Here is an 18,672-nt window from a genome sequence, read left to right on the forward strand (position 1 = left end):
ACTCTGAGGGACACGCCAGACGCAATGCGAGGCTTTAGTCGGAGTAGGAACAGTTTGCCTTGACTTAGCCGTGTGATGCCCTCCGGACCTCAGCTACCAGTGTCTCAATTCGGAGATTCCTGATGATCCAATCCCGAACGTCTCGACGTAGCGATCTTGCTCCTTGTAGGCTCCCACGGCGCAGCTTCCGACGACTTGACTTGTGTTTTCACTTGAGTAGTATGTTTTTGGGGGTTCTGGATACAAAGGCTGCCCTGTAGTTCTCCGGGACTGGTCCCGAACTAGCGAAATCGCCATACACCGGGGGCTTGGGACTAGCTCCCGTTCATACCACCCGCAATGTAAATTTCTATCCACTTTTACCACGGCATGTCCTAGGCGGTGGTCATATGGCGAAGTTCTGCATTACCTTTCGCCACAAAAGGGACCGATAGGTGGTCCCATATTATACCCCTTTTCGCCACAAAAGGGGCCACCTATCGGACCATCTATCGGACCACCTATCGGTCCCTTTTGTGGCGAAAAGGGGTATAATATGGGACCACCTATCGGTCCCTTTTGTGGCGAAAAGGGGTATGAAATGGGGTTGGTGTTTTCAATACCAAAAAAGCTGAATGCTATGAAACTTCCCAAGAAAAAATACTTTTTGTTAAATTAATTTATTGTATTATAAGTAGACAATTTTTCTATTTTTTTAATTTATATTTATTGAACAAATTCCTCTGCTGACACGTTTTTGTTGAGTTCCTCATTGTTATTATTTGATTTGGATTTATTTTTAAAAAATCGTTTCTTTTGCAATTGAATTGCCTTGGGAATCAATATTTCTGCATTACCAGATTCTGAAACAATATCTAAAAAGAAATAAGATTTTAGTGTTTTAAAATAAAATGAGAACAGAAACTAACTTCGGCAAGCCAAAGTTTTTATACCCTTGCAACTTTCAGGAATAAAATTGTGACTAGAAAAGCATAAATATAAAATAAGAATAACCAACAGTTAAATGTAGACTTATTTCACGCTTTTGAAACTTGAACCGACAGACAGACGGACATGGTTAAATGGATTTACTTTATAGGTTTGAAAAGGTCTCCTTTACTGCGTAACAAACTTCTGGACTAAATTATAATTCCCTCTGCATGTGTTTAAATATATATTTTTAGATTTTGTTATACAAGCCTGTTTACATCAAACCATGTTTTAAAAGTGAAAAGCAGAAAAAGACAGAAAGAAATAGGATTAAAGACAGATGGCATTCTAAGTAAATAGATTGAAGTTGAATCAAGAAACTAAGTGTATTATAAAAAATACAGTTATAAAAATAACCTACCGTGAAGTGCACCATAGAAATGTGTAAAGGAGTTTACGGCTTTTTTTTCCAGAAAGGCCTTTAACATTAAATCCCACAACAAACTCATCCGTGAGAACCCTCCGCAAGTTTTTTAAACCCCCTTCTGGCAGCAACAACGATCTCATGGCTTTAATCTAAAAAGGAAGAAAATTTCACTAAAATATTTATATAAAAAAAAAGACTTACGTAGGAGTCCTTTGCACCACTATTTCTCCTTCTCCTCTTTAAGAAATCGACGAATGTGCCTGTTGCTGTTCATGGCTAAATATCACACATTATTAGGTATTTCACTTGCACAACTCATGGTGTTACTCACCTGTTGACGACACCTCAGATCACAACAAAATATAACACTTTAAATGTACAATAAGACAAATTAAATACAATGTTTACAAAATTTGGCGCAAACGTTGGGTTAGTGATGGTAGCGGGGTTGGGTAGTTATGGCAATCCGTTACGATTAATATTGCGACTACCGATATCGTATAATCGATGGCAATAAAAACATTCGCTAATATTATTTTTGTTTAGTTCTATGTATATAAAATTAGGTACTTATATATTTATTTTATATATCTAAGCACCAATAAAATCCTTTTGCTACTGAACCACCGCTATTGTTAAAAATATTGCTGCAGCTAAATTGCTCATTATTAAATATAAATAATATAAAAAGAAATAAAATTCTATCATTTATTATTTTATTTTATCTCATTATTAAGTTTTTATTTTATTATTTTAACTTTTTTTAAATTTGTTTTTTATATAAACAAAATAAAGTTGTATTCGTTATTAAAATCATTATAAACTTGTCAAAAATTTCATTTTACAATTTTTTTAACTCATATAGAAGTGTTCACATAGAAGTGTTCACTCTCCGATAACTCTTTTGCTCTTGTAAAAAATACACACGCCACCTATTGACCCTTAAGGGACCACTGGGTGGTCGATCCCTTTTCTACCCCGAAAGTGCCACCGGCCCCCTTGAGAACTACACGGTGGATACAAAAGTGGAGGGGGAAGTAATTAATTATGCTAATTAAGGTAATAAATCAGGACAATGTGACAGGTGTGGGGGGTAATTAAAGCTATTGGGTGCGTGACGAGTGATCGTTAATTAGGGTCCACAATAGTTATATCCAGCTTTTGTATCTAGGATTTGTATTCAGGAATTCCGAAATTCGGTGCAGAAATCGGGGGAGATATTACTGGGGTGTGACGGGTGATCGTAAATTAGGGTGATAAGTTGCTTATATCTAGGAATTGTATTCAGGAATTCACTCCCGAATTTCGTTTAAGAAATCGGGACTCTTATTAAGCGGGAAGAAGTTACTGGGGTGTGTCAGGTGATCATAGCGATATATTTGGGTTATCCTAGTTAATGGGGGAGAAATTACTGGGGTGTGCCGGGTGTCCTTTGCTTAGATTAAGAAAGTGTGGTGCTCACACGGGTACGTGTTAGAATGTCACGGGCTGTTGTCACGTCCAAAAGAAACAGCTGAAAGAAAGCACCCTTGAAAAGGGATCCCTTTGCTTGCCACTGAGAAACAAATTCCCAAAGAAACAGCTGAAAGCAAGCACCCTGGAAAAGGGATCCCTTTGCTTGCCACTGAGAAACAAACTCCCACCCCAATAACAAAAAGAATATGTAAATTTTAAATTCAAGTATATTTTTTTATTTTTTTAACCTGAAAGAAATAGCTGAAAAAAATCACCCATCCCCCAAACAAAAGAAGATGTTAATTTGTATTAGGGTCATCAATTTATTTTTTTTTTTAACTTTTTGATCTGAAAGAAATAGCTGAAAAAAATCACCCATCCCCCAAACAAAAGAAGATGTTAATTTGTATTAGGGTCATCAATTTATTTTTTTTTTTAACTTTTTGATCTGAAAGAAATAGCTGAAAAAAATCACCCACCCACCCCCCCCCCCCCCCCCAAACAAAAGAATATGTTTATTTTAATTTCAAATATATTTTTATTGTTTTATTTATTTTTATTTGTAAATTTAAGGTCAAGATTTTTGTATTTCTTTATTAAATTAATAGCTTTAATTCTAATGTATGGTGCCTGGTGACATTGAAAAGTATCCAGGCCCTCTCTTACGTCATCGTCGGCCCAGGGACATGTTAGCATATGTACACCATACCTAGTTTCTCTCTCACCCACTCGATCCATCCCTTGAAGTTTGGAGAAAATCATCTCCAGGGACTGCCGATGATCCTCAAAAATTAAATCACCATTTTCTTTAGGGAAACACACATGGTTGTTATTCATGATGTTTTGTTGTTTAACTGCTGTATCTTGATGATGTAGTTGTTTCTTGATGATATAGTTGTTTCTTGATGATGTAGTTCTTTCTTGATGATATAGCTGTTTCTTGATGATGTAGTTGTTTCTTGATGATATAGTTGTTTCTTGATGATATAGTTGTTTCTTGATGTTGTTATTGCTGTTTAACTGATGTTTCTTGATGTTTAACTGTTGTTTGTTCCTTGTTTTTTAACTGATTAGTTGTTGTATAGCTGTTTTTTGTTGTTTAACTGATTAGTTGTTATTAGCTGGTTTCTAGTTGTTTAACTGTATAGCTGTTTTGTTGTTTGGTTGATTATTGATGTTTGTTTGTTGCTGATGTTGCTGATCCAGTGGTCTTTCTGTTCGAACTAAAGTTCCTTCACAGCAACTTCTCACAGTAATCCCCCCTTCATATGGGGGATCATGCTATTCCACGACCATCCCTTCCTCGCAATCATCCCCTTTAAGAAGTTTTAGACAAATGCTAAATTTGCTAGAAACTTTTTCCTCATTATGAGTATTTAATATTCAACTAGGCTTTCTATGTAGGCCACACACCCACGTGAGAAAATGTCGCTCACCTTCCACCCATCCACCACATCCCCATGTAGCAATATTGATCACAAGATGTCAGAAAAGGGACTCGCACAAGGGGTACCCAAATCTGCGCACCTGTTACAGTTCCCGACCGCAATAAAAGACACAAGCCTCAAGGCGCGCGCTCATTGATAAGATCATAAACGTTACGCCAATGCCCAAGGCTAACTCTAACACGTGCCATAATAGGGGTTGAAATCACGATCCCGCAATTAGTCCATTCTCCATTCTCCAAAAAGACTTTGTTTAATTTGTAACACAATAATATATTTATTCATTTATTTTGGGATTCTAAACATTCTTCATATATATATTAAAATTCAGTGGCAGGCGCATGTTGCTGGTGTCAACTGGGGATTACAGAATGTAAAGTGTTCACCATATTTCATAGTTTTAAGATCATATCCACCTTGATTTATAAACATCGTTTTTGTGTTTAGGAGGAATTGAAAGTCCTCCTTAAAATCTTGAATAAATTTTAAAATAATGTATCAAATAAAAACACCTCTTAACGAGGTAAAAAACTAGTGACGACCGCACCTTCAACATACAAAAGTTCTGATATCAACATTTGTGACGAAAAATTATTACACTCGTCATTAAATAGACTTTCTAATCTTTTCTCATTCGGCCCGCCCTAGCAAACTATTCCAGCCTTTTCCCTTTACAGGCATTTACTATTGCAGCGTGCCGAATGAGAAAATATTAGAAAGTCTATTTAATGACGAGTGTAATAATTTTTCGTCACAAATGTTGATATCAGAACTTTTGTATGTTGAAGGTGCGGTCGTCACTAGTTTTTTACCTCGTTAAGAGGTGTTTTTATTTGATATCAGAAGTTTTTGTTTGTTTACATTTGCTCTCATAGGAGCTAATATATACATTTAAATTTAAATTGGTCAATCATAATTTTTAAACTATTGTATTTTAACAAATTAAGTTAAAAAGGCGTTTAAGTATTTCAAAATACCTTTTAAACGAGGTATGGCACATGTCTGTACCTTTAGTAGTGTAGAACTTACAAACTAACGAAATTTAGCTATTTTCAGCTTTTTCCCGCTAAAGTAGCGGCGTTTTCCAAAAGTCGTAGAACAAAAGATTCCTATATGGAACTCTTAAGTGCAAATTTACTGATTCCATGACCCTAAAATACAGTTCGGATACCCTCCCACAAAATTCAATACTCAGGGAGCGTTAGTTGTTCTGAGCTGGCAAAAGTGGCTATTTTCGTTTCTGAATAACTTTTAAACGCGATTTTTTACATAAACATGATATATACCAAAATTTAAGGAATCTCAAGGGCTATACAGTTTAAAGTTGTAAGGAAAATCGTTAGAGCCGTTTTTGAGAAAATTAAAAAAAAGCTAAAAAAAAAGTTTTAACAAATTTTCTTTTGTTCATATCTTTTTAACTATTACATTTACACAAATTGCATATAGAAGGCGTTTATAGCATTTAAAAATACCTTTTAAACGAGATGCAGCACAAGTCTGTAGCTTTAGTAGTATAGAAGTTACGGCTTTCCGAATTTTAGCTATTTATAGCTGTTTTCCCGCTAAACTAGCGGGTTTTTCCAAAAGTGGTAGAACAAAAGTTTTTAATATCGATGTGATGAACGTCATATCAAATTTTCAGAACTTAAAAAACATATTTTGGACAAGTGGACAAGTGGACAAGTGGACAAGTGGACAAACTGACAAACAGAATTAAATTTTCATTTTGGGAAGAAGAAGAAAATCTTATTTTGGCTATAACTTTTGAACGGAGAGTCGGATTTTGACAAATGACCCCTCATTCGACGGGTATTTTCAAAAGGAATACAACTAAAATATTGAGAGGGGGCCTTTATCCCCACCGGCCCCAACAGCTCCAAATTTCGAAATTTTCACTTTTTCACTATCACCGCTCTCTCTCCCAAGCCAATTAATTTTCTTAAAGTCTTGGTATGCAATCCTTTAAGTTTTTGCAATACCATTCGATAGGTGTATCATTCATTATGATCGGACCATCACAGCAGATTTTCATTTCTTCGTGTATATATAGTAGTCGCCTTCGCACACTCTTCTGGTGCGCTTCGTCACTACATGGACTGCCGTCCAAAGTGATGCATTGTTTAGAGCACAAACCCCGCCCTTAATATGTGTTTCATAATTTGGAAACCGGTTTCCCTTAAACCTGTATAGGGACGGACAATCAATTTCCTCAATATTAATGAGCTGACGATGTTGACGATGTTATGATGTTTATTGCTTAACCAAATTGCAGTCTTTCGAGATTTTGTATTTAGTAAAGTGAAATCCTATGGTTGGTTCATTACAAAACTATTATTCAAGTTAGGATCTTGTTCAAATACTATTCTTATTTCCTATAGAATGAAATTAGTAATATTATCAAAGAAGCCTAGCACATCAACTGAAACAATATCTTTCATCATTATCCTAATGTTAAACAACTCGTTGTACAAGTCCGTTTAAAGGGTTATTCTAAACGATCATGTATGAGGAGACAAAAAGCTTGGGTATTTCATGACTTGGTATCCTCAGTTCTGTTGAAATTCTCACATCAATAGGAACAGTTTTTATTAATTCGTTTTGATTTGAAAGATCAATAACAATGATAAGGGGCTTTCATATTCATATTATATTCATTTGGTGCTGATCACGTGACCTTTTCCTCATTATGAGCAATTAATATTAAACTGGGCTTTCTATGTACATACGTGAGAAAGGTCGCACACCCACGTGAGAAAATGTAGCTCACCTTTCGTCCATCCTCGACATCCCCCATGCAACAATATTGATCACGTAACTTTTTTCCTCATTATGAGCAATTAATACTCAACTGTGATTCCTATTTACGTGAGAAAGGTCATACACCCAAAGTATTTAAAGATTGTTAACTAAGACAAACATGTCCGATCATTTTAGGGAAATATGTATCCTATGATTGTAAAACTAGTAAAGAAATTAAAACAACGTCCAATGAAACAAATCTCACAAGTTAATGATTCTCAGATGTGGGAAAATATTTTCAAATACCGATTTTTCTTTCCGCCCCAGAACGTGTTAAATTGATTCTAAGGTTATTTCCTTTCAACAAATGGCCAATAAAGATTTGATAAAAAAGACTCGCATAGAGCTTGTAGAAATTTTGTCGTATTTATTAAAATATTTTTTGTTTGTTTTTTTTTTTAGATAATTTTGTTTATTAATTTTAATTAATTTATTAATATTTAATTGTTTATTAATTTCAATTATTTTACTTATTAATTAATTTATTGAAGGTAATCTTCTTTCTCTATTCTCTTTCTCTTTCTTCTTTCTAAGACAAACATGTCCGATCATTTTAGGGAAATATGTATCCTATTATTGTAAAACTAGTAAAGAAATTAAAACAACGTCCAATGAAACAAATCTCACAAGTTAATGATTCTCAGATGTGGGAAATATTTTCAAATACAGATTTTTCTTTCCGCCCCAGAACGTGTTAAATTGATTCTAAGGTTATTTCCTTTCAACAAATGGCCAATAAAGATTTGATAAAAAAGACTCGCATAGAGCTTGTAGAAATTTTGTCGTATTTATTGTAATATTTTTTGTTTGTTTTTTTTTTTTAGATAATTTTGTTTATTAATTTTAATTAATTTATTAATATTTAATTGTTTATAAATTTCAATAATTTTACTTATTAATTAATTTATTGAAGTTAATCTTCTTTCTCTATTCTCTTTCTCTATAAAATATCTTTAACATCTCACAACAAATAAAACAGATAGTAACAACTAAAAACCAGCTAATAACAGCTAATAGTAACAGGGCATCAGTTAAAATAATTCTTGAACATATTAATCAATTTGATAGTTATATTTCTTATCATATCTGGTCTCAAATTTATAATGATGTATATAACATTAACTTCCTGACATTAAATTACTTAAAAACCAATGCTTAGAGAAAAAAAACCGCCCTTAAAATGTGTACACAATATGGAAACCGGTTTCCTTAGACCTGTTAAACATAACACATTTTCTCGTCATTGATTAGCTAACAATTATCATAAAACTTAACATCAAAATATTTAACATACAGAATAATACTAATATTTGAGATATTATTCTTATTATTCAAACCTGCTTAAACATAGAAAACTAATAAATGAATATTGGATGCAAAATATAGATAGAATATTAATATAAAATACTATTTTACCTACACCTACTCAATACTCATTAAATTGTTGTAACGAAACAAAAACAAGAAAGTTAAGTATATCACGCCTATAATTTGATCATAAATACCATTAAATCTTTCCATTCCGATTATTTGCAAATATCTCCCAACAAGATTAAAAAGTATCATATAATCTCATTCCACAAGTGTATTATATCAGCTATTATAAAATAATAATATATTTATTATTTTCATTCTTCTTTCCTATATATCTCGGTTCGTATCGCGGATTCCATCATACATTTTTCACTATCGCCACTTGCTAGCCTTCTATCCCATAGCCACAGTTATTAACAATATTACAAGGTCTAAGAATAACAAAGAGGTCAAGTGTATAATAATCCCAATGTCAAGATTGTCAACAACAGTTTGACACAGTCGGAAATAAGAAGAACAATTTCTTATGAATGTATCTATTCATAAAAATAGTATAAAGATGTAGTTAACAGAATAAAAATAAAAAACGGTCAGAGGGTTAGTAAAAATTTGTCATCCATAATTTTAAAGTCATTAAGCAGAAGAACTATTGATAACCAGGTAATAATCCTAAAGTGATGGTTACCGACAGCAATACAGAAAGTGATGATACAAAGGGTTGTACAGCAATATCTATATAAGGTAAAATTCTTGTTAACTTAACATCCATAAACAAATATCATACAAAATCAGCTTAACAAGGATAAAACAATAGAAGGTTGTCCTAACCATAAACTTTTTTATCAGCACACCCCATTATTTTAAACATCATCTGTTTAAAGGTCAAATGTTGGTCACGATAAATTGCAAATTTGAGTGGAAAAAAAGATGTATTGTTATATGAAATGACAGTTGGGCACTTGAAAATTATAAATATGGAGCCAATCATTGGAAAATTCCTCGAGCTGTTAAACGAGAAATGTGAGAAGTGGATTGAGATGGGATTCATCAAAAAGGAAGAAGTAGCGGAAAGGAGATCGAGTGTGTTCAACAAACATGCTAAAGGAATCTGCGAGTTAATACCTATTGAAAATCTCACCTTTGGCCAACAGGCAAAGCTGAAGACGCTTTTGAATCAAGCAAGAGAGGTCGATTCTTCTAAAGTAGAACAATCCATACAAGAGGTAGAAACGATGAAGGCATCGATACTATCATTGGAGGATAATATACTCCTGCTCGAGGAGGAGATTAAATGGTATAGAGAACTCGATATCCAGTACAGCTGGATAGAGGAACGAAAACGGAAATCCAATCGGAAATGAGGAGGATTACGGAAACCACGCAAACTTCGTAGAAGAAATTAATTTAATATATAAATTACCCCATTACAGAGGATTTTATACTATCCTTTAATAGGGGAAAATAATATAAATATGGAAAGAAAACCTGTTTTTGTCTGAACATTTGATGAAACGTCCGTTCCCGTTAAAGACAAATAAAAATAAAAATAATTAGAAAACAAAAATGTACACATCTTAAAATGTCGTCTCATTTTGATATTTTGGCTACTTTTATGATAGTAGAATCTTTTTACACTTTATAATCTTAACACATACTAAACTAGTTGATGATTAATATATTAAATTTCTTCTAATTGAAACAATTATTCTAGATTCAACTCTTTCCTTCCTTTTCTAACCACGCCTACCACAGCAAACATATCTATTTTCTAGACACCCTTTATATTTCATATATTTCTATTCTCCTACCTGGTTATGATTTTTTTCTTTTAAGGCCTAGTAACCACTTCAATCGAAAAGCCTACGAAATGAAAATCTCCATACAAAATTTTGATCACGAAATTTTCCGCCTGTCATTTTTGTATAGAAATTTTCGTTTCGTTGCCTTTTTGATTCAAGTGAGTACTAGGCTAAAGTCTTTTATTTTGGCTACCTGTAGTTTCAGTAGGTTCAACATATTTCCCTCCCTTCCAATCTAAACAATATACAAAAATGCACTAGTTAAAATAAATATCTGCATATTGAATGCAAAGATTCATAGTATATATGTATATATTTAAATTAAATATAAAATCATTGCATGATATAATTTGAAAACATTTCAATTAAGGTCCAATATATTAGATTCATTGTTAATCATATTTACTTTAAATATTTTACGTCATTAAAAAAGAATTTCATATTTAAATCAAAGATTAAAATATTTAAATTAACTATAATTGTTTAATGTAATAATTTCATATTTAAAATTAATATAAACCGAAATGGATGAAAAGCCACCGAGTTTTCATACATTCCATATATCCATCTCCCTCGCACTCCCTTTAGCTGAGTTACGCGTAAGTGATAGTCGGGGCACCCGACTTCTCTCTTGTTCTTATTTTGTTCTCATATATTCAGAGTTTTCATACATTCAGCAGGGATCGTAAAATATCCCTCACAATCTGTCATTTTGATAAAAATCACAACTGCTATACTGCTTTCTCCTCAAAACATTTTAAATAAGCAATTCATAAGTTTGTAAACGCAGGTCACATCTTTTGTAACTTCTGTTAAGTCTACCATCGACTGTGGATCAAATTATTTATTTCTCCCCATTACTCATCATCTTCAGCTGATTTTTTATCTCTATCTTTATAATTTTTTTGATTTCCCTTTCTGTTTTAGATAATAAATAATAATAATAAACTTAAGTTTATGTTTATTTTTTTTTATGATAAAGTTGTATAATGGCATCATCAGATTAATTATAACTATAATTAATTTTAGAATTTACAATGAAACTACGTTAGATGATAAAAGGTGAACATATTCAACTGAAATGAGAAAGAGATAGAGAGAAAAAATATAATTAATAAAATTACTAAGGTATTTTAACTCACCTTTTGTTTTGCTTAAAGTTGTGCATGCGGGTCTGATCATATTCAATCCGAATAAGAGTTGCTCTATAAAATATTATCTTTAGATTCCCAGCTATCATATTTTTTTGAAAACCCCAACCAACGTACACGGACTTTATTCCCGTCTCTCTTTATTATTTTTTCCACTAAATATTTGTCTGGGAAACGAGTTTTTTTCAGTTCTTCTTTGTAAAATCCACCTTGTATTGGAGTACCTTCAAAGTCTTCCAACAAGTATGTGGTAGGGTATGTGTTTTTCACACTTGTTATTTTAAAAATTTCTGTAGTCCAATTCGGTGTATACCCCTTTTCAAACACATGTTTATATTTACTGATGCGTACATAATCTCCATTACGCAATTTCCCCACACTAAACATTTTGAGATGATTGTAGGCTGTTTTCAAAATGTGTTTTTCATTGGAAGAATTGACGTCAATTGGGGCGACCTTAATTGTTCTATGTGGTCTTTTGTTGTATATATCAATTAATTTTTTATACATATCAACCCACTTGTATGTTCCGCTAAAACTAAATTCACGCCACATAAGTTCCTTCAAACTTCTGTTGAAGCGTTCCACAATTGAAGCTTTTACAATTGAATAGGTAGAATAATGGTTTATTCCATATTGTTTCATTAACGCGTTAAATTGTTTGTTAAAAAATTCAGTTCCATCATCCGTTTGTAAATTTTTTGGTGTTCCACGTCCAGATTTGAAAATTTTTTCCATTGCCATTGAGACATCTTTAGCGCTTTTTGATTTTAATGCTTCTCCCCAGGCATATTTGCTAAAACAATCCACAACAGTCAAAATATAAAAATATCCTCCGTTAAGCTTTGAATACTTTCCCATTTCCACTAAATCTGCTTGCCAGAGGTCATTTATACCCTTTGTCACTACCCTTCGACGTTTAAAATTACGTCGACACGGAGCATGAATTTCTTTAACAATACCCAATTTATCACTCATATTTTTTGGTACTAGAACTTTCTTACTATTGGAGTTGCAGTACCTTCTATTTCAACTGTCTGTGATTTTAAAACTGATTTCGGTTGAGTAACATATTTATAAACATAGCTCTCAATACTATTAATCTTTGTTAACATATTGGATAGGATTTTATCAACATTATCAACCCTCCCATTATTAACTTGAACTAAATTTTCCAAAGAAGTTATTTTAGAAAGTCTTCGATTAAGGGATGTATTTATTTTCGTATTAAGGTCTCTTTTTAACGTCTCCAAGTTTTCATCGACATATTTTTTCATCGTTGCATCCGAATAATCTATTGGGTTCCCACAATTTTTAATTCGTTTCTGTTGGGTATTCAGGTTTTCGTCGCCATCAATGTACAACCCCACAACAGTTTTAATATCCCTTTTTAAAATATCTGTGTGCTCTTTTTCGTCTGAAAAGTGACCAAACTTGTCGACAGACATTTTGTTTATAAGGTAATTTAAAGTTTGTGAACCTTATTTATTCAATTAATATATAATTTTAGCCTCTCGCAGTTCTTCTATTATAGACATGATCTCGTTATTGTGATTAGTGTTGCCAGCGGCCTTTGAAGCTATTTAAAGCTGCAATCTTTCAACTAATTCATTGACGTCATCCCAATAAATATAATTGGGTTTTGCTCTTTGTAGGGACATGTATCCAAATCCCTTTTTATTTGATTTTTTTTGTTTTGATTGAATTGGGGTGGATATAGCTGAAGGAAGTATATTTTCATTGCTCATGAACTTTTTAATAATGTTTGTATACTTGTATCCTCTAGTTCCTTTTATTGGCTTATTTGGATCAAAATCTATTCTATGTGCACTTGTCTCAGTAATGATATTTTTATAATTTTTCAAGTCTGTGGCACTGAATTGTGTGGGTTTATTATGAACAATCAGAGAATAAAGCCCAGGAGTCAAATCCCACGTGCTTCCACTTGATAATTGAATTTTATTATGTAATTCACTATTCCCCATATTTAAGGATTTGGGGGTTGATGAACTTTTTCTAGGTCCATAAGCATTGTCCAGAACTTTATTTCTCGATAGACAGCTAATATTAAAATCATAGTCTGCATGAATTAGACTGCTAGGATCTGCTTCTTTTTCTAGCTGTGTTTCTAAAGGTGTTTCTAGCGGTGTTTCCGGCTCTGATCCCAATTCAATATGTGACTGTGAAAAAAATTTATCATCTGAGTCACTAGTAACATCATCATTATAAATTTTTGTTTCTTCACTTCGGCTATTATTATCATCATAATCGTAATCATGATCATCATCGTCATCATACCTCAATTGATGTTTCTTAAGCTTTTTACTGGGGGTTTCATTTTTAAATATTTCACTTTTTTGCTTTAGAACCGTTGATTTATCTTCGTTTGTATTCATAAACTTTCGTTTTTTATTTTCACTAACTAGTTCGTTTAAGGGATCTGTTATTGGCTTAAAAGTTTCTTCCAACTCGTAAGCATTTTGTGATTTAAAATGTTTTAGATCATTTAACTTTTTCTTTAATGTATTTCTCGTTTTAGTAAGCTGTCTTAAAATAAATTGACTCATTTTGGGTACTTTCAAATCTTTCACCACCGTCAGCACAAAAGATGTAATACCAGTTTATGAACTATACTTTACAGGGTTACATTTCATATCAATGAAAGTTATAAAATATATATATTATTTATATGATTTTATTTTTGGCTGAAAAAAAATCATTTTACATTGTTTACATTTCCTCTTCAAATAAAAGAATTTAATGTGGGTGTGTGTGTGTGTGCATGTTTTATTGAATATAATAAATGATTATGTACAAATGTTATAAATATAACAAAGTGATAAGTGGATTAAACAATTGTATTTAACTCTTGTTGCAGGGAATCATTGCTTCTTTTTATAACTCGATATTCCTTGTCCTTGAGCAACTTCAGATGACCATCTTTCATAGTGTTATATCTCTTAGGTAGATATAGAATATATTTATCCAGTTCCAAGGCAATGGAGTCTCCATAAACAGTTTTCTTCCTCTGCGCATTGATAATTGGGTAGCTGACGTTTATACCCATCTTGTTTTGTGATAGCAAGGGCTTCAATGCTCGCGTGTTGAACTCCTTTAAAATCCCGCCTCGAAGAATTTCCTCCTCCATAATGGTGTCCAGCTCACTTTCTGATGGAATTGGTTGATTCATCATGTTGTTGTTGGTTTGAAGTTTGTCCTCGAAGAAGGTGGTTTAAATGAGAAGCAAGCTGATCGACTTGACAAGTTAATGTTAAAGTTCTGACTGTAAAGACTAAACGATTTCCGAGCTCATTTTATACCAGTTCTCAGACCGAGATTTCCATAGCAACAGGTTGTTGTTTTTCCACCCTTGTTGTTTAAAAGTCGTTAAATCAGTTACTTTATTTGAATGAAAGCAGGAATTCAATGCACAGGTGTCCACAATTGTATGTTCCAAAACGTTGTACCTGTTCATAGTTATTTTTGATTTTATCCCCTAAGTATTTCACAACTTCTTTTGGTGGTTGTAAATTTCCAAAACTTTCAAAATAGAATATGCTGTTTTTGTTTTTGTGGTAAGCTACCCAATGTGTACCCCTTGATTTTGAGTCACCCAAGTTAATCACTCCACTCTCATTATTTTTAGGTGTTTTAGGGAGAGAGTCTCTCATAAACACTCCCCTAAAATGCGGTATATTTCTTTGAGCAAATTCCATTATATCTATATTTGATAATGCTCTTTTGGGTAGCTGACCAATTAGTTTTTTTGTTTCTTCATTCTTCCACCACGACTGTTTATGGGGTTTTAAGTATAGACCTTCACCCACGGAAACTTCTTCCATCTTTCGGTTGTGTCTTTTATTTTCTTCTAGCTGTTGCTTAGCAATTTTTGCGTTTGTTATTAATTTTGCTACACTAGAAGTTCCTGAAGCTAAACTACCTATAGCACATAATGCAGTTAAGATAGGTACCAGTGGTAAAAAACCCCTCATTTTGGGAACATTAATTATTCGAGGAACTTTAACGTTTTTCTTAGATCCGATCGAATTATGAATTGCTTTACGTGCAATTTTAATTGCATTAACCACATCCAGGGGTTTTCGTTTTTTCAATTCCCGACTCGCTTCTCTTACAACAGATGATAGTCTATTTATTTTCATCCTCCTACGCTTCCTCTTCTTCTGTTTTTTCTTATTTCGCTTCCGAACACCCATTCCAAAATGTTTCTTTGCTTTCATAATATTAGTTACAAAATATGCTGCTGCTCGCTCCTTAAGAGAACTATCCTTCGCCTTTACTCGATCCCAGGCCTTGTTAATTAATTCAGAATCTGCCTTATGTCGATTGCTTAGATCCTTGTTTTGTGAATAGGCAATATCGTGAACCTTGCAAGCTTCATCCATCTGATTAATTCCGTGATCTCCACGCTGTAATCGCTCTGCAAGCTTTGTACCGGGTCCATAATAGTTATATCCAGGAATGTGAAACTCAATCGGAAGAGAATCTATTAACTTATTAATAAGATCACTTCCACGTTTACGGTGTAAATAATGACTGATGTGATTATAAAAACGTTTCCCCATTATATATTGTCTTTATTCATTGAAGATTTATCACGGAATAAACATATTTATAATAGGATGCCATTAATAAAGCAAAAAAATAACATTATTGTTCGTAAAATTGAGAACGTGAATAATGTTAAACAACCACCACGTCACAGTGAATTATTACCAAACACAATTAGAGCTCTTGTGGTTGGTCCATCCAACTGCGGGAAAACTAATGTAATGATCAGTCTTATTGAGAGTCCAAATGGTTTGAGATTTCAAAATATATACGTGTTTTCAAAGAGTCTATACCAACCGAAATATGATTACTTGGAAAAGCTATTTAAACCGATTAAAGGTATGGGATATCATACATTCTCTCAGAACGAAACTGTTTTACCACCCACCCACATGAGTGTGTCAATTCCCAACGTGGATGTAAATAACAACCTCTTTCATATTGGTGATAAAGTTATTATTATTCCCATCGGCTCCTATGAACTCAACGATATTTCTCAATTTATTTACAACAAGTTAAAGGATTATAATCTGGAAAATACAGTGAAAATTGTAAGCAATAATAATACACTTCAAGTGGAAATAATTAGCAGTAAAGAAGATATATACTTTAATAAGGAGAGGTCAATAGGTCATAAGCAAAGAGTTTTAAAGGCAAACCAAAATCACTTGTCCGATAATGCTGTCAACATTTTAAAAATTAATTTCATTCGTTTGGAATGTAATATTGTGAGTGGCTCTTACGTTGATAATATACCAAATCACGTATTACATGAGTTTGCAATTTCGGTTCCACCGGGCTATAAAATGACTGTGACACCACACAATCTCATCTATTTACCTATTAACTGCAGAGAAATAAGTACTCTCTCAATACATATCGTTGATCAGAACGGAGATTTATTGAACTTGCGTGGTGAAAACGTATCAATTCGCATACATATTCGCGCAATAGAATGATAATTTACAATAAAAGCAACGGTATACTTCATCAACCGCGCACTAGCAGTTGTAAAGCTAAAGGAACAGGATTAAATCGAAAGGGTCTTACATTAAAAAACAAATTGTTTTTAAAATCACTGGGCTTCAAAATTCAAATCTGATAATAATAATAATAAGAAGCATTTAAAATGAATGAAATTTTAAATGTTCGTGAGAGAACGTTTTCAGATGAAAGTATTTCGAAAAAGGAATATCATACATATTCCTCATATCATCAATCATTTAAAGCAAATGATGAAATACGTATTTGTATTCAAAATCAGGACTTGTATGTACTCCCTCACGAAAGATATCTTAATTTTCAAGGAGTTGTTAAGAGAGTAGCAGCCGATGGTACAAGCACCACTGATAATATCGAGGTTACGTTTCGAAATAATTGTATGGCAAATTTTATTGATGAAATTAGATATGAAATAAATGGTTACGAAACTGATAGAACACGGTTTGTTGGCATGAGCAGCACCCTTAAAAATTATCTATCGGAAAGTCATCAGGAGAGTCGCAAACTTTTAAATGCTGGTTTGTTGGCATGAGCAGCACCCTTCAAAATTATCTATCGGAAAGTCGTCAGGAGAGTCGCAAACTTTTAAATGCTTTTAATTTCTCGCTACCCTTAAAAAATGTAATGGGGTTTGCTGAGGATTATAGAAAAGTTTTACTGAATTGTAAGCATGAACTTATACTTTTGCTCACAAAAAATCTGGATGGAAATCTCATGTAACACCCAGTAATACTGCAAAAATTAAAATGTACGATATAATAAAGAGTGGCGTAAATTTACCGATAGCTTTCCGTAGTTGGGATACATACATTAACCCTAAACTGATACAGGGAAATCAACACGTCTGGAGCTTAAAGATAGGAAGTAATAGAGAACGACCGAGATTTGCTATTATAGCCTTCATGTTGAATGGAGAACTAATTACAAATAATTTATCCAACCTGAAAGTCCACTTGAATTCAGAAACGTATCCATATGATGACTTAAATGTAAACTTTGAAAATGATAAATATGCCCACCTTTATGATATGTATGCAATGTTTCAAAAGAGTTATTACAACCGCCCAGCAGAACCATTTTTATCACTGACAGAATTTAAAAGTAAACCTATTATTGTAGTTGACCTTTCATATCAAAATGAAACAGTTAAATCGGGACCTATCGACGTGAGAATTTCAATCGATTTGAAAAAAGCAAACAATGAAAACACTCAAGCATGTTGTCTCCTTATTCACGATCGTTTAGTTGAGTATAGTCCTTTAAGTGGGTTAGTTCAAAGAATTGTCTAACAATATATCAATCACATAAAATGGAGAAAGAACTAGTTGCAATTGATGTACAAGGATTTTTTGATAACAACGACAAGTTCATTCTAAAGGAAATTGGAGCTGTATTTAGCAAAGAAAATAAGTTTAACAATAATTTCGTTATACAACCTCCATTTGATTTCACTTGTCTTAATAACAAGTCCCGAAAAACTGCTCTCTGGCTTACCAAAAACCATCATAAAATTTTTTGGAACGATGGAATAAACAACTTTAAGCAAACAAGAAAATATATTAAACAAATCACTTCGGGAAAGGTGGTTTTATGCAAGGGAATTGAAAAGAAACGTTTTCTAGAAATCTTTCTCAGATCACCGCACATAAGAGATCCCAGCGGGAACATTCCTCTGGAAAATAACATATTTTCAAGAGGTTTCTCCATACAAGCGGAAGGGACAAAACCTCATTCACCCCTTACATTTCTTCCGTCTCTGGTTTCAAAATACACGGGGGTGACACAAAAAGTAAGGGGGAAAT

The 18,672-nt window shown here is 33.0% G+C and overlaps 1 protein-coding gene and 1 long non-coding RNA gene across 3 annotated transcripts in view; one reads left to right on the forward strand and one right to left on the reverse strand.

Moving 5' to 3' along the window:
• Gpa2 (Glycoprotein hormone alpha 2) overlaps positions 1–18,672 on the forward strand; it is a 177,623-nt gene that overhangs the window by 74,103 nt on the left and 84,848 nt on the right. The window lies entirely within an intron of this gene.
• Positions 611–1,822, reverse strand: LOC138912551 (uncharacterized). Of its 2 annotated transcripts, XR_011418095.1 has the most exons (4): positions 1,668–1,822; positions 1,538–1,612; positions 1,331–1,485; positions 612–854 (listed from the first exon to the last, which is right to left on the reverse strand). It is a non-coding gene; the product is annotated as an uncharacterized lncRNA (long non-coding RNA). The 2 variants fall into 2 exon arrangements; XR_011418096.1 differs by lacking the exon at positions 1,538–1,612 and having other exon boundaries at positions 611–854; positions 1,668–1,801.

The sequence above is a fragment of the Drosophila takahashii genome, chromosome 2R, assembly GCF_030179915.1.
Source record: "Drosophila takahashii strain IR98-3 E-12201 chromosome 2R, DtakHiC1v2, whole genome shotgun sequence".
Classification (NCBI taxonomy): domain Eukaryota; kingdom Metazoa; phylum Arthropoda; class Insecta; order Diptera; family Drosophilidae; genus Drosophila; species Drosophila takahashii.